This window comes from Sarcophilus harrisii, chromosome 1 (assembly GCF_902635505.1).
Source record: "Sarcophilus harrisii chromosome 1, mSarHar1.11, whole genome shotgun sequence".
In the NCBI taxonomy this organism is placed as follows: domain Eukaryota; kingdom Metazoa; phylum Chordata; class Mammalia; order Dasyuromorphia; family Dasyuridae; genus Sarcophilus; species Sarcophilus harrisii.
In genome coordinates, this window is record NC_045426.1 from 318,211,445 (window position 1) to 318,225,840 (window position 14,396).

Below are 14,396 nucleotides of genomic sequence, written 5' to 3' on the forward strand. Positions count from 1 at the left end.
ATATGTACAGATTCATATGTTGCACATATATCTATATGGAAACATGTGCATGTATATGTACAAATCCATCCTTGTACACATATACTTCCATATATACAAATATGTGTAGGTAGGCAAATATTAATATGTATATCCATGTCTATGTAGAGAAACACATGTTACAATACTTAATTGTGTATAAACATGCATGCACTATAAAATATGTACACACACATGCAATATACATCTATGTATAAATTTATGCACATATGTTCATGTATATATATGGCTATATGCCTCAAAGTATAAAATAAAAATTCATGTATATATACACATATACTTCTTTATATAGAAATATAGGTATATATTCATGTATGTATAAACATATACATGCACAAATATTTTTATACATGGAGGGTATAAAAGAATGAAGGGATAGGTTTGACATTTTTAAGATTAGAAATATTCCCACCCCTCCTTTCACCTCCCAGCGTCTTCTGAGAGAAGTATCCTAACACTGAGAGAGGAAAGGGTCAGAGAATGCACATGTGATCACCCGTCTAAATATTCAGTAAGGGATAGAAGCTGGAATCCTTAGCTTCTTCCTTTAAAGCTCAGCTCTAGTGCTATCTCCTACACTAGAGCTTTCCTTATCCCTCATTTGCTAGTGTCCCTCCCCACTTTCCATCTCCCTCCCCTAAGTGACATTACTTTGTACTTACCCACCATGTATATTATCAACAGAATAAAAAGTTCTTGAAAGTGGGAACTGTGTACCCAATACCCAGTATATTGTACAATATAATGTACCTAGCACAAATACTCTGATGTTTGATTGCATGATATATATCCTTCCCACTCCCACAAGTCTAGGCAAGCCACCTGTACGAGTTAATTCACTACCCCAAATTCTATCTCCTTTGTCAGCTTTTCTCTTTGCCCAGGTTTGTGGAGGTAAAATATATTCTACATGCTAAGCACTAAATTAAGTCTTATGTTTGCTTACCAGTCTTCTTTTTATGTCTGGAATCCAGTCCTTTTACTCCCACCCCTTTAAAATTTTTTCCCTAATTTTTAGCAATAATTTTTAAAAATGTAAATTATAACTTAATATGTTACAACAGAAAAGCCATTCTTACATATTTCTATAACCTACTAAACATTATATTATCATTAGAAAAGAACTCAAGCTGAAGTGAGCACAAAACTTTCAAGTATAATTATAAAACTTCAACCATGAGTTTAGCTCACATTCTTTTGTTACCCTTCTAATGAATTGGCAGAACACTTTTTACATCATCATTTATCTTTATTTTCCCCCAAAAAAACTGCACACAAGTTTCTCAGCAAAATGTAATATTTATTGAATATCTGGTTCAGTAAACAAAGCTTAAAGTACGAACACAACTGCAACAGCTCCACGTGATTGGTCTTGGTGCAAAAGCGGACTCAGGATCTGCACTTAGGTAAAGCCAGTGGGGACGTTTCAGGCCGATTAACATATTTGTGCCACTGTTCAACAAAACTACTGCCTCTTTAAAGGGTGGGAGGGGGAAGGGGGGAAAAGTTAGTTTTCTCAAAGGGAATAACTCTTGCATGTGCTTAAAAATTCTAAAACTTCTCTGGGAGGAGGGACCTACAAACGATCAACTGTAACAGGCTTAGCTTAGCATAGGGAGCTTATAAAACCTTTCTAAGTTTCTTCACAATGCTGCTGTAGATTAAAATGTAACAAATGGTTCTTCCAGTTTCATGCTGCAACTTTCATTCTTCACACAGCACTGGAAAGCATGGAAAGGTTGAGGGTATTCTTTAATGAAATATACATGAATCTTAAGGTAATGGATGGTGGTACATACATAGATATATATATATATATATATTTATATATTTTAATAGAAAGTTCCTTCAGTACATGGTGGTGGGGTTGATGTTTTCTTGCATTTCTGCACTGTCAGACTCAGTCCCAATGCCTTCAAGATCTCTTTCTGAGAATCCAAACCCCCTGAGGATGCTGAGCACACTGTCACCTCCAGTGGCCTGCCTCAGGGCCTGCTCCATTTGCTCTCTGCGCTTGGATTCAAATTCCAGGACTTCCTGCAGCTTCCTCTTGGCCTTCTTCTCCTTCTTCAGACGCCTCTGAACTGTGGCCCGGCTCTGCAACTCAACTGCCAGCTGCCTTTCCAGGGTCTCCCGCATCTCCCTCTCTCTGTAGAGCTCCATTCTCAGCTCCTTCTTTTCTTCTTGCATTTGCCTTTCCTGGACACGAGCACTGTCTAGAGCCACTTTCAGCAGGAACTGAATATTGGTTAAAAGCGTTTCCACGGAGGAAAGACTATCGGCAAAAATAAAGGGGGTTGCAAATCCAGGAGCCACGATTTGCCCAGATAGTTGACCTTTATCGAGGTTTGGTTTCATCACTGGAATGGCAATTTGCATCTCTCCTGTTTGTCTTGCTTCCCAAACTTGACTGTAAGCATCTTGAGGGCAGGTTCCCTGCCTTATGCTTCTTTTTGTTCCCCACAGTACTTTGTGCTGAATAAAAAGCTCTTGACTGAGGGATAGAACATTTTCCTTCTGGAGTTTTTTTGGATTTGATCCATTACCTTGGTCTGGAAGCTCTTTTTCTCCATCATCAGGCACCAGAGCAATTACCTTGGGCATATCCTCAAGTTGGGACGGGGAGCAGTTGGAAGCACCCAGGCCCTCAGGCGCACTGCTCGCTTCAGGAGAAGCGGCAGGAGAAGAGCTGTCGGTTTCTTTAATAACTGAAGCCCCGGCTCTGGAGAGTGGACTCTGCCTTTGAGCTGCAGCAGCCATGTTGGAAATAGTATTCAAGTGGTTCATCTGATGCATCACCATGGCAACTGATGCAGGAGGCAGGCTAACGGGAAGCAGGGGGTGGGGCAACATCATAAATGGCAGGTCTAGCCCCGCATTTGAATTCAGTTCTTCGTTTTCGGATTCAGCTCTCTCTGGGCTTTCCTCCCCATGAAGGCCGTTTGTTGCCGTGAGCTTCATCTTCTCTTTTAGTCTTTAGGGTCTCTCCAGTTGCAAACGCTAGGATAGAGGGAGCAGAGGGAAGGCGAGGGGATGAGAGGCCTGGACCACAAAAGGGCCCCAGGCAGCAAGCATTGTCCGATCCCGACTCTCCCAGGGTGCAATGGCGCCGCGGGGGTGGGGCGTCCTTGGTCCCGAGCTGGCGTGGGGGGATGGGGTGGGGGTGGGGTGTTCGCAGCCGAGGTATATCAAAGTTTCAAAGGCTTTTCTCAAGCTGCGGGAGCGGCAGCGGCGGCTGCGTTAGCTGAGGAGGGTCTGCAGCGGTTGCCCCCGCCCCCCCCCCCCACTCCCGGCCCTTCACTGTCCCCAAGCCCCCTTCCCCGGGTTCGGACCTGCTCGAGGATGTCCGCCGCGGGCGATCGCACCAGTGTCTCGCTCGCTGAAGGCCGCGCGCGGCGCCGCGGTCCGAGGCCGCGGGAGAGCGCGGAGGAGCTGCGGCGGGCGGCCCGGCGGGCGCGGGAGCTCCGACCCGTCCGCCGGGAGAGAAGCCACTTCCTTAGGCCCCGGCCGACTCCCCGGTTTCCACCCACAGTCCCCGCCCTCCGCGGCTGCCCGTGGCCGCGGCTGGAACTGAAGCTGTTAATCCAGAGGGGAGGAGGGAGGAGACGAAGGGAGGGGCTTGCCGAGCGGGAGGGGGGGGGCGGCTCCGGACTGGATGGAGGATGGAGGGGTACGGCCCTGACCAAGCCCCCAGCGCTCCCCCTCCTCTCCCCCCCAGCTGCTGCCGGTGCAGCTGCTCAAAGTTGTCGGGATTGTAAGGCCCGGAACGGCCGGGATCCTTCCCTGGGCGGGGCTCCGCCCTCCCGCCTTCCCGGGCTCTTTCATCGCCGCTCAGCTCTTGAGTGTTTCTCTCACATTATTCCAAACCCGCTCATATTTACTCAAACTCCAAACACATCACCGGCCGTCAAGAAAGACACCAGTCTGATTTTTTTTTCTGCTTGTCCTTTCTCTCTGCCCTCTCCTGCACCTCCCTCCCCGCCGCCGTTTCTCCTCCGCCGCTTCCCCCTCCTTTTCTCCTCCTCCTCCTCCCCTTCTCCTCCTCCGCCTCTTCCTCCTCCGTCTGCTTCTCTTCCTCCTCCACCTCTCCTCCCCTCTTTCCCCCACGTCGTTGTCCTTTCTGTACCTCTCATTCTCCTCTATTCTTCCTTCTTTCCTGCATTTCTTCATCTTTATTTTTCTCTCCTTTCTTGTCCTCTCTGTTCATCTAATGTTCTTGCTCATCTCCGATTTTCCTCCATTTTGTTCTGTTCTTCATGCCTTCCTCTCACTTTTCATTTCTCTCTATTCTCTCGAAATTCCTCTGTGCTCTTCTCTTTCCTGCTATATTCTTTTCTCCCCTTCATTTTCATCCCCCTTTCTTTCTCCTTTCCTTTTCTTTCCTTTCATTTTCTTCCATTCTTTATTGCTTTTCTCGAATGTCTGTGTTTCTCTCCTCTCCTGGCCTTGCCTCTTCTCTCCCCTTCATTTTCATCCCCCTTCCTTTCCCCTTTCCTCTTCTTTCCTTTCATTTTCTTCCAATCTTTATTGCTTTTCTCGAATGTCTGTGTTTCTCTCCTCTCCTGGCCTTGCCTCTTCTCTCCCCTTCATTTTCATCCCGCTTCCTTTCCCCTTTCCTCTTCTTTCCTTTCATTTTCTTCCATTCTTTATTGCTTTTCTCGAATGTCTGTGTTTCTCTCCTCTCCTGGCCTTGCCTCTTCTCTCCCCTTCATTTTCATCCCCCTTCCTTTCTCCTTTCCTTTTCTTTCCTTTCATTTTCTTCCATTCTTTATTGCTTTTCTCGAATGTCTGTGTTTCTCTCCTCTCCTGGCCTTGCCTCTTCTCTCCCCTTCATTTTCATCCCCCTTCCTTTCCCCTTTCCTCTTCTTTCCTTTCATTTTCTTCCAATCTTTATTGCTTTTCTCGAATGTCTGTGTTTCTCTCCTCTCCTGGCCTTGCCTCTTCTCTCCCCTTCATTTTCATCCCCCTTCCTTTCCCCTTTCCTCTTCTTTCCTTTCATTTTCTTCCATTCTTTATTGCTTTTCTCGAATGTCTGTGTTTCTCTCCTCTCCTGGCCTTGCCTCTTCTCTCCCCTTCATTTTCATCCCCCTTCCTTTCCCCTTTCCTCTTCTTTCCTTTCATTTTCTTCCATTCTTTATTGCTTTTCTCGAATGTCTGTGTTTCTCTCCTCTCCTGGCCTTGCCTCTTCTCTAGCTTCCCTTTTTTGAAATAGTTGGATCTAGCTGTAGGGAAAGAGTGGGGGCATCAGAGAAACAGATCCCCCCTATTTTGGGTTTTTTAAATCCTTAGCAGCTCCAACCCAGCCTTCTCATTTCTCATTGACATAAAAGAAGGTATCATGTTAACCTTTGTTTTTATTCTCCTGGAATTTTCCTACTGCTCCATTTTAGACAGGAAGGTAATTGTCAGTTAATCATAAAACATTTATTAAGCACTCACTATATTTTAGGGATTGAACTAAATGCTGGTGAGAGAGAGAGAGAGAGAGAGAGAGAGAGAGAGAGAGAGAGAGAGAGAAGAAATATATATATGTGTATATATATACACACACACAGTGAATGGAAAGTAATTTCAGAGGGAAAATAATAGCAGTAGGGGGAGGGAGTGTGTCCTCATGAAGAAAGTAGTATTTGGAGTTGTTCTAAAAAAATTAGTTAGGGAAGTCAAAAGGCAGAGATTAGGTGGGAGGTCATTCCAGAATGGGAATGGCTATTGTCTAGAGAATAGATAGATTCAAAGCTCTGACCAAGCCTTTGGTTCCAGGAATAGAAATCTAGTGTCTTGTCTGAGGAACAGCAATGATCAAATGATCAGAGAATATGAGGAATCGAGTAAAAGTGTAAGAAGACAGGAAAAGCAGAAAGGTTTTGTAAAAAGGCTTTAAAAGCTAAGCTAGAGATTTTCTATTAAATCTTGGAGGTAATAAGGAGCCTCCTTGAAGTTCACTGAATAGGGAGATGGGATATGTGACATGATCAACCTTGTTTTATGGAAGATAAGCTAGCAGTCAAGTGGAAAATAAGCTGGAGAGGGCAGAGAGAATAAGGAAAGGCTGTTTGCAAGGATCCAGATACAAGGTGAAAAGAACTTAAACCGGGAAGGGGGGGGGGGGGTTAATTATGTGAGTGGAGAAAAGGGACTTATGTACATAGCATGTGAAAGTAGAAATAACAAGATTTGGCAATAGATTGGACACAGGGGGAGAGTGATAGTTGTTGAGGATGATACCAAGGTTTTGAGTCTGGGTAACTGAAACAATGATGTTATACATAATAGTAATACAGAAGTTTGGAAGAAGGGAGGTTTGGGGAGAGAGGGGCGAAAAATAATGAGTTGGGATCTCCATGTTGAATTTGAGATGCCTATAGGACATGAGGTTCAAGAGGCCAAAAGGCATTTAGTGATACAAAATTGGAACTCATGAGAGAAATTGGAGATTAATATATATATATATATATATATATACATATATAGAGCTAGAGAATATAGATATAAATAGAAAATACACACATGCAGAGAGAGAGAGAGAGAGATGAAAATGGGAGCTGACAAAATCACCAAACAAAAATGTGTAGAAAGAGAAGAGAAAAGATCCTAGGACAACATTGAAGGATCCACTAAGGTTGAAAAGTAGATAAGAAGGAAAAAAAAACAAAAAACAATGAGAGATCAGGGGCATGAAAACCCAAAGAGAAAAGGTTGTCCAGGAAAACAGAAGACAAGGGAGATCAACATAATGATAAAAAAGGAAGGGACTGAAAAAAAATTGAATTCATAAACAATTCTACACTTTCTATCTCCCTATATTCTCGCATTTCCCCCTCCTTTCCCTCTTAAGGATTAATGAATTGTTCAGTTCTCTCGTGGGGCTGATTTTAGTCGTTTTTGTTGTTGCTTATTTATGTGGATTTTTAAAGCAGGAAATTACAGGAAAACATACAACTATCAAAAGAAAAAATTATAACATTTTGGCAGGAAAAAAAAGATATTGAGTCTTGTTCTGTCAGTAAAAAGCCATCAGTCTGTAGTGCCTCAGTCCTGTCATATGAAATGTTACTGTTCCTCTTTAGTGAGACCCCTTTTTTTCTTGACAAGAATGTTTTCAGGTGGCTCCATCTTTGATACAGCTGGAGGTTGGGGAATCACACTACCATAAGACCCCACACTGAAATAGAAATAGATAAGCATGCAGAACTCCTGATGGTGAAGGAACACCTACTAAGTACCATCTCTTAGTGACTTCAAATCACTGAATTTTTCTGCTTGAATGAAGCCAATTCACCCTTTCATTACCCAATTATGCCCTATATGCAGCTTGATGAAATATAGAATCAGAACATTGGGTCTAGATTGCTGTCATGCTACTTGCTAGCTATGCGACCTTAGTCTCGTATGTGTAAAATTAAGGGTTTTGATTAGCTGATCACAAAGGTGATGACAATTAAACAGTTCCTTTGATATCTGAAAAATTCCCAATGATTTAATATAATGTTTGAGGTTTCAAGCTTCCCTGGAACTTCATGTATGCAAATGAACAAAATAAATAAGTTCATTATGTAAAATTTTCATATAGATAAGCAATAACTGAAATATGAATTTACATCTCATTTCTCTTGAATCCATGGGCAGCTCCAATGTTCATACATCTTGAAAATGCTACCTTCTCTCAACTTTCAGCGTCAGTGTCTTCATTTTCTGATGGGTGCATTATCTCCCATTTCCTGAATAGTTTTGACCAATGAGTAGTGGAGGAAGGAAAATTAAACCCTTATTCCATATTTTCTTCTGGTTGAAGCTAGGGGTCTCAGCCCACAAAGCTGCTCCCTGACCCAATTACTGTTTCCAAGACTGGTAGGTAACAGTTAGAGGTTTTCCAGTTCCATAGGGAAACTTCTTTACACTTCCTAAAGGGATAATAGAGAGTTCACCTTTGCATTTTTAAAAAACACATTAACACTTTACCTCTCTGTTATCCACTTCTGTGATTTTATTAATTGACCTGGACTAATTTTCCTGCTTTTTACCCATTCCTCTCAACATTTACTAACAAATATTTATATAAATGGATTAACACAAAAATCTATACATATATTCTAATAATATATTGACAAATAGCACAGGGGCATCAGGAAGTCTTCCTCTCCTGAGTTGACTACAGACCCTGAAGATTTATTATGCCCAAAAACTCAATGTTAATGTCTTTGTATGTGATCCCCCACCTGGGGCCATGTTAATAGTGAGAAGTCAACACTTTTAACCAGCTTTTGAATTGTGCCTGTTGTCACTGGACCATTCTAGCCATAATACAACGTATCAAACTTCCCTTATACATTAGTAATAGAGATTCCTCTAGAAGGTATGTGGTTCTTGTAGGAAAAAAAAATCTACATTTAAAAAAATTATGTTCCCATTCTTTAATCTCATTTCCTCGCTTAAGTTTCTTGAGCCATTTTCTATTCAAAGAGGAACCAATAAGAGTTTTCCTATTTTTATTTTGAATTTTTCTGTCTTCATGTATAATTCTGTGGGCAAATCCTCTTTGTAATTCTACAATCCAGTAGCACTGTTCCTCACACATGGAATTCTATCTCCTAACTTCATGCCTTTTCCTTGACAGTCCCCTATTCTTGAACTTTTCTCAGTTTCATTTTTATCTATGGCTTCTTTCCAAACTCAACCCAAGATTCACTTTCTGAAATATTCCTTTTCCAGTCCTTTCCCCTCCCATAGGGCTTTCCCTTTGTGATTTCCTTCTACCTCTTATTCATTTTATATTTAGACACACATATACATAGATATATACATATCTCTGTTTGTAGACACACACAGTTATTCCTTCTGCATCACAATTTTTACCTTCAAATTTTGAAATATCATGGATTAGCATAAGAAATAGAATGGGAATTTTGGAATTTTGCAGAAGCTGTAGATGATACATGAAGACCAGCAGACAACACAGAAGAAGTTTAGAAACTCAAAAATGCATAAAATGTGTATTATTATTGTATAATACAATTATATAATATCAATTCCACAATAATTTAGACTTCATTGTTATGAAGAGAGGGCCAATTTTTTTTATGTGACTTGGAGATGCTCCAAACCTAACCTTTATAATGTGGAAGGGATAACTGTGTGTGTGTGTGTGTGAGCTCCTGTGGCTCAGGAGCCAGAGGTAAAGAGCCTCTGTTAGAGAAAGGGAGGGAGGGAGAGAGGGAGAGAGGGAGAGAGGGAGAGAGGGAGAGGGAGAGAGAGAGAGAGAGAGAGAGAGAGAGAGAGAGAGAAAGAGAGAGAGAGAGTGAGAGAGAGATGTTAATTTGTCTCTCTTATTAGAATTCGTGCCTCAATGACAGGAAATATTTTTGTTTTTTAATTAAAGCTTTTTTATTTTCAAAATATATACATGGATAATTTTAGACATTCAATCCTCCAAAAACCCTGTGTTCTAATTTTCTCCCTCCCTTTCCCACCACCTCCCTCAGTTGACAAGTGACCCAATATATGTTGAAAATGTGCATTTCCTCTCTATATATTTCCACAAATATCATGCTGCTCCAGAAAAATCAGATCAAGAAGGGAAAAAAATGAGAAAGAAAACAAAAAGCAAACAAATAACAAAAAGAGTGAAAATACTATGTTGTGGTCCACATTAAGTTCCGCAAATGGCTTTCTTCATCACAAGACCATTGAAACTGGTCTGCATCACCTCATTGTTGACAAGAGCCATGTCCATCAGAATTGATTATCATATAATCTAGCTGTTGCCATATATAATGATCTCCTGGTTCTACCCACTTTACTCAGCATCAGTTCATGTAAGTCTCCTCAGGCCTCTCAAATCATTCTGCTGATCATTTCTTATAGAACAATGATATTCCATAACATTCATATACCATCACTTACTCAGCCATTCCCCAATTGATGGGCAGTCACTCAGTTTCCAGTTTTTTTGCCACTACAAAAAAACCTGCCACAAACATTCTTGCACATGTGGGTCCCTTTCAGGGACTGTTTTTGTTTCACTTTGTGTTTCTAGTGCTTGGTATAAGTGCCTAATGCACAAAAGTGATTAATATATCTTTGTTGACCAGTATTAGATAGTTGCCTAGAACACTGGGAATTTTAGTGATTTGCCCAGGATTACATAGTAAAAATGCATTTGAAGTAGGATTCCACCTTGATATTCCTGATTCCAAGAAGAGTCCTTTTTCCATTAATCACACTGATAACACTACATCAGTGATATCAGACTCAAATGATAAAAGCTCCCTGTGAATTCTTATTGACTTAGGCAACTACGAATTAACATTATCTATGTTGTATCACATTCTTCTCTTTTTTATTAAACATTACTCAATAACATTTTAATCTGTTTCTGGACATCTTAGGGAGTTTTGTGACATTTGGTGTACTATATCATTCTAATTATTTCTAGTTAATTTAAAGGGGTAAGGAGAACTTTTAAATATAGTAACCTTAAGTAAGGGTAGCTTCATTCTCTGGTGCTCTGCAAGCTTGTTGCTTGGTGGTAATTATTTTCTCCAGATTTCCTCCCTTCCCTGCTTAGCTTACAACTTATGACTAGAGTACCTTCCCTTGTGAAAACGAATGGAGGAGACCAGCTGGTTAATATGTGAATCAGGGTCAATAGACTAAGCCATTACAACTTTTTTTTAAAGTGATCTTCCTAAACACAATGAAAAAGCATGGTAAAGAGCCAGATGTTTTAAGCTATTAATGAATTGTTGAAAATTATTTTTTGAACAATCGTCCTTGGAGTTAAATGTTTTCCACATGCATGATTACTTAACCTTTCTCAGTAGCTCCTGCCATCTGGAACAGTTGTTCTCTATCTCTTGTTCACATGACTTTTCCACCTCTTTTCTAATATGTCCAGAAACCATATGGTCTATTCAAGTCCTTCTTCCTTTGGATTAATTAACAGGGTGGTATATGAAGATAAAATGTATGTGAAAGGTTCGTGAAATCTCTTCTAGTTTCCTTATATGTGCTATGTTTCCAAGTCTGCTATTTTGATCTGATTCTTATCTTTCCTCTGTCTAATCCATTCTTTGTTTTTTTGCAGGGCTGCACTTCTCAGAGTGGACTCATCCAATTCTGCCGAAAAGAAAGATAAAGTCAAATTTACTGGAATCTTAGGGTAGTACATGGAAGACCCACCTTGGAATTAGGATGACCAGGATTCAAACCCTCCCTGTGACATATACTAGCTATGTGACATTAGATAAGATGAGGCTATAAGTTATAGACAGGTTGCTCATATGCAGCAATGGAGAGAGTTTCTACACCAGGAGGTCCTTATATAAAGATGAAATTACAGGTTTGAACAACAAATAAGTGGCTGGGGGGAGGAAAAGGAGAAAGAAAGAAGGGCCAAATTGATGCAGCTGTGAAAGATTAAAACTAAGAGCAAGGGAAAACTATCACACATAGTCAATAGCTTCTTCATAAATATTTCAGCAAACTGTAATATGATGGTCCTCTCTTTGCCCTCCCTTCCTGCTGAGTTTAGTTGGAGGAGAAACAAAGCTCCCTGTGTGTTTAACAGATTGAGAGATTTCTTTGTTTTAAATACTTTTTTAAAAAATCTGAAAGAAGAGAATCAAAATCCTTGTACCTCTGAGTATGACAACTATGCCAAAAAGACCCAAAGGAGCAGGAATATCTTTTTCCACCCTTGTGTTTGTTAGAAGCCCAATTCATCTTTTCAATACCAATTTGCCTCTAAGCCTCTGAAAGGGCTAACAATGCTAGATCTAGTTATTTCATAGTTATTCTGCTTTGTCATTGTAAAGTCCTAATTTTATCCTACTCTCTGAAGTCAAGGAAATGAAGATCTTAAGATATTTTGTATTTTTCTTGACATTTAGCCCAAGTGTTCTGTATATAGTAGGCATTAAAGCAATGGTTGCTGAAGTAAATGAATATAACTATTGGATGATGCAAGGGGATGTAGAAAACAGCCAACGGCACACAGGTTTTTATTCATGTCCAACTTTGTGATCTTTTTTTGTGGTTTTCTTGGCATGGTTTGACATTTTCTTCTCCAGCTCATTTTACAGATTTTATTGATGAGGAAAACTAAGGCAAACAGGAGACTTGCCAAAGGTCATATGGCTAATAAGTGTCTGAGAGTAGATTTGAACTCAGGTCCTTTTGACTTCAGGGTTAGCACTTTATTTTGTGCCACTTAGCTGCTTCTAGGTTTTTATTAGATAAATATGAGAGACAAAATGTCATAGCGCAAAGAGTACTAAATTTGGACTCAAAGGACCAGGGTTTACATCCCAGCTCTTATCTTTCTGGTGAAAATGTCATTTAACTTTCTGGGCCTTAGTTTTATTCATCTGTGAAAGGAATGGAGTAGACTTGATCTCTGAGATCCCTTCCAATTCTATATTTATGTGTCCTCAGCATAAGATTAGCATCCAATTAACAGGGATGACAAGAATTACTTTGTTGCCTTGGCTTCCGTGATCTGAATGTCCTTTGTTTTACAAGTACAAATAGGATCCAGAAAATGTTATCTTAGTTTTCAAAACCCCTTCTTTTTTCCCAGGGATCACTTTGCTACAATCCATCCTCCCAAATGCTATCTGACTTTGTTTTGCCATTTAAACAGAAGCTTCCTGTCCCTTCATGAGAAAATGATTTCCAGAATCATATATTATGAGAGTTGGAAAGGGACCTAAGAGGTCAAGAATTCTCATTCCTATCACTTTGCAGGTGAGGAGACTAAAATTCCCAAAGAAGTCTTATTCAAAAGTACCCAAGGCAGGAGGTAGAATTTGCTTACTTATAGATAGTAAGTACTTATTTATATTAAGTAGTAAATGGAAGGATTTGAATTCACAATCCTTTCATACTAAATCATACTATTTTGACTGTATTGATTGTAATATCGTGACCAGAGCCTTTAATCAGAAATCCCATTGAAAATCCATCCCTGCTTTCTAGGACCATTTCCAGAAAAATATAGTTTCCTGAATGCTTTCAGATTTTGTTATCCAATTTAAATCAAGCTTTTCTGACTGATAATGAGAAGATGATCATATAATCATAGAATGTAAAATCTGGAAAAGGATAGTTGAGATCCAGTAACCCAACTCTCCTTGTTTTCATAGATAAGGAAACTGAAACAAGACATTAATTGACCAAGGACATGCAATTGGAACAAAACCAGTGCCCTTTCCAGTATATCAGGCTCCCCATCAGTAAAGATCAGCAATGGCCCTCCTCTCTCTGTTTTTGTCTTTCTGTCTGTGTCTGTCTCTGTCCTTTTTGTCTCTGTCTTGGGGTCTCTTTGTCTAAAAGTCCTCTCTAAAATGTGCTTTGGTTTTCTTTCTTCAAAAGCATCATGGCCCCAAAGGAATATAGACAGTCTGATGAAATTCCAGTTACATAGTAATTCTTGGTAGTTATTCCTGCTATGCTCTCAAATGAATCTCCAGCTTCTATCCTGGGACCATACTGATTTATATGAGTTTATAACCTTCCTGCCATGCCCATAACAGGTACTATACCTCATACCTATCTCTAATCTCAATTCATAGCCTTTTATCCTTATTCTTGAAAAAAAAAATCCCAATAATGCTGCCATTGGTTCTGGAAAGGACATATTATTCCATTGCCTTATAGGTCTGCTCACTGACCCCTGTGCTTTCCTCCATTTGAACCATCTTTTATTTTTTCTTTAGAAGGAAAACTCCTTGAGGACAGGAACTGTTTTTCTTTTGTATTTGTGTACCAGCATAGTACCTGGGACATAATAAGCATTTAATAAATATTCATTTACTCACTTATTCATATAAATTGATTTCTTTATCCCTACTGCCTGAAGTTTTTTGAAAATATTTAACTTTGGGCCAACTAGCTGGCATAGTAGATAGAGGATCGGCCCTGAAGTCAGGAGGACCTGAGTTTGCATGTGGTCTCAGGCACTTAATAATGCCTAGCTGTGTGAACTTGGACTAGTCACTTAATCTTTTGCCTCACAAAAAAAAGAAAAAGAAAAAAAAGAAAAAATTTAACTCTGCCCCAGACGTCAGAAAGGTAGCATGAAATAGTGACAACAGACTGGACTTCAAATAAGAAAATCCTGGGTTTAAATTCTGCCTTAGGCACTTATCAAAACTTAGGTTTTATAATGCTGGATGAGTCATTTAATTTTTCCATATCTAAATTTATTTTTAAGTTTGATCTGGGGATCAAATAAGACAAAGTGAGTATAGCATTTTTGCAAACTTTAAAATACTATGTAAATAAATATAAACCATATTTTCCCCCATCTTGTGATTTCCTGGATATGACTTATGTCACATCACATATTTAAATAT

At 39.9% G+C, this 14,396-nt stretch overlaps 1 pseudogene across 1 annotated transcript; it reads right to left on the reverse strand.

Annotated features, from left to right (window-relative positions):
* Window positions 1–1,318: 1,318 nt before the first annotated feature.
* LOC100924462 lies at window positions 1,319–3,616 on the reverse strand (annotated as a pseudogene). Its single transcript, XR_004230790.1, has 2 exons — window positions 3,372–3,616; window positions 1,319–3,039 (listed from the first exon to the last, which is right to left on the reverse strand). The product of XR_004230790.1 is annotated as a dachshund homolog 2 pseudogene (transcript).
* Between the last annotated feature and the right edge of the window lie 10,780 nt (window positions 3,617–14,396).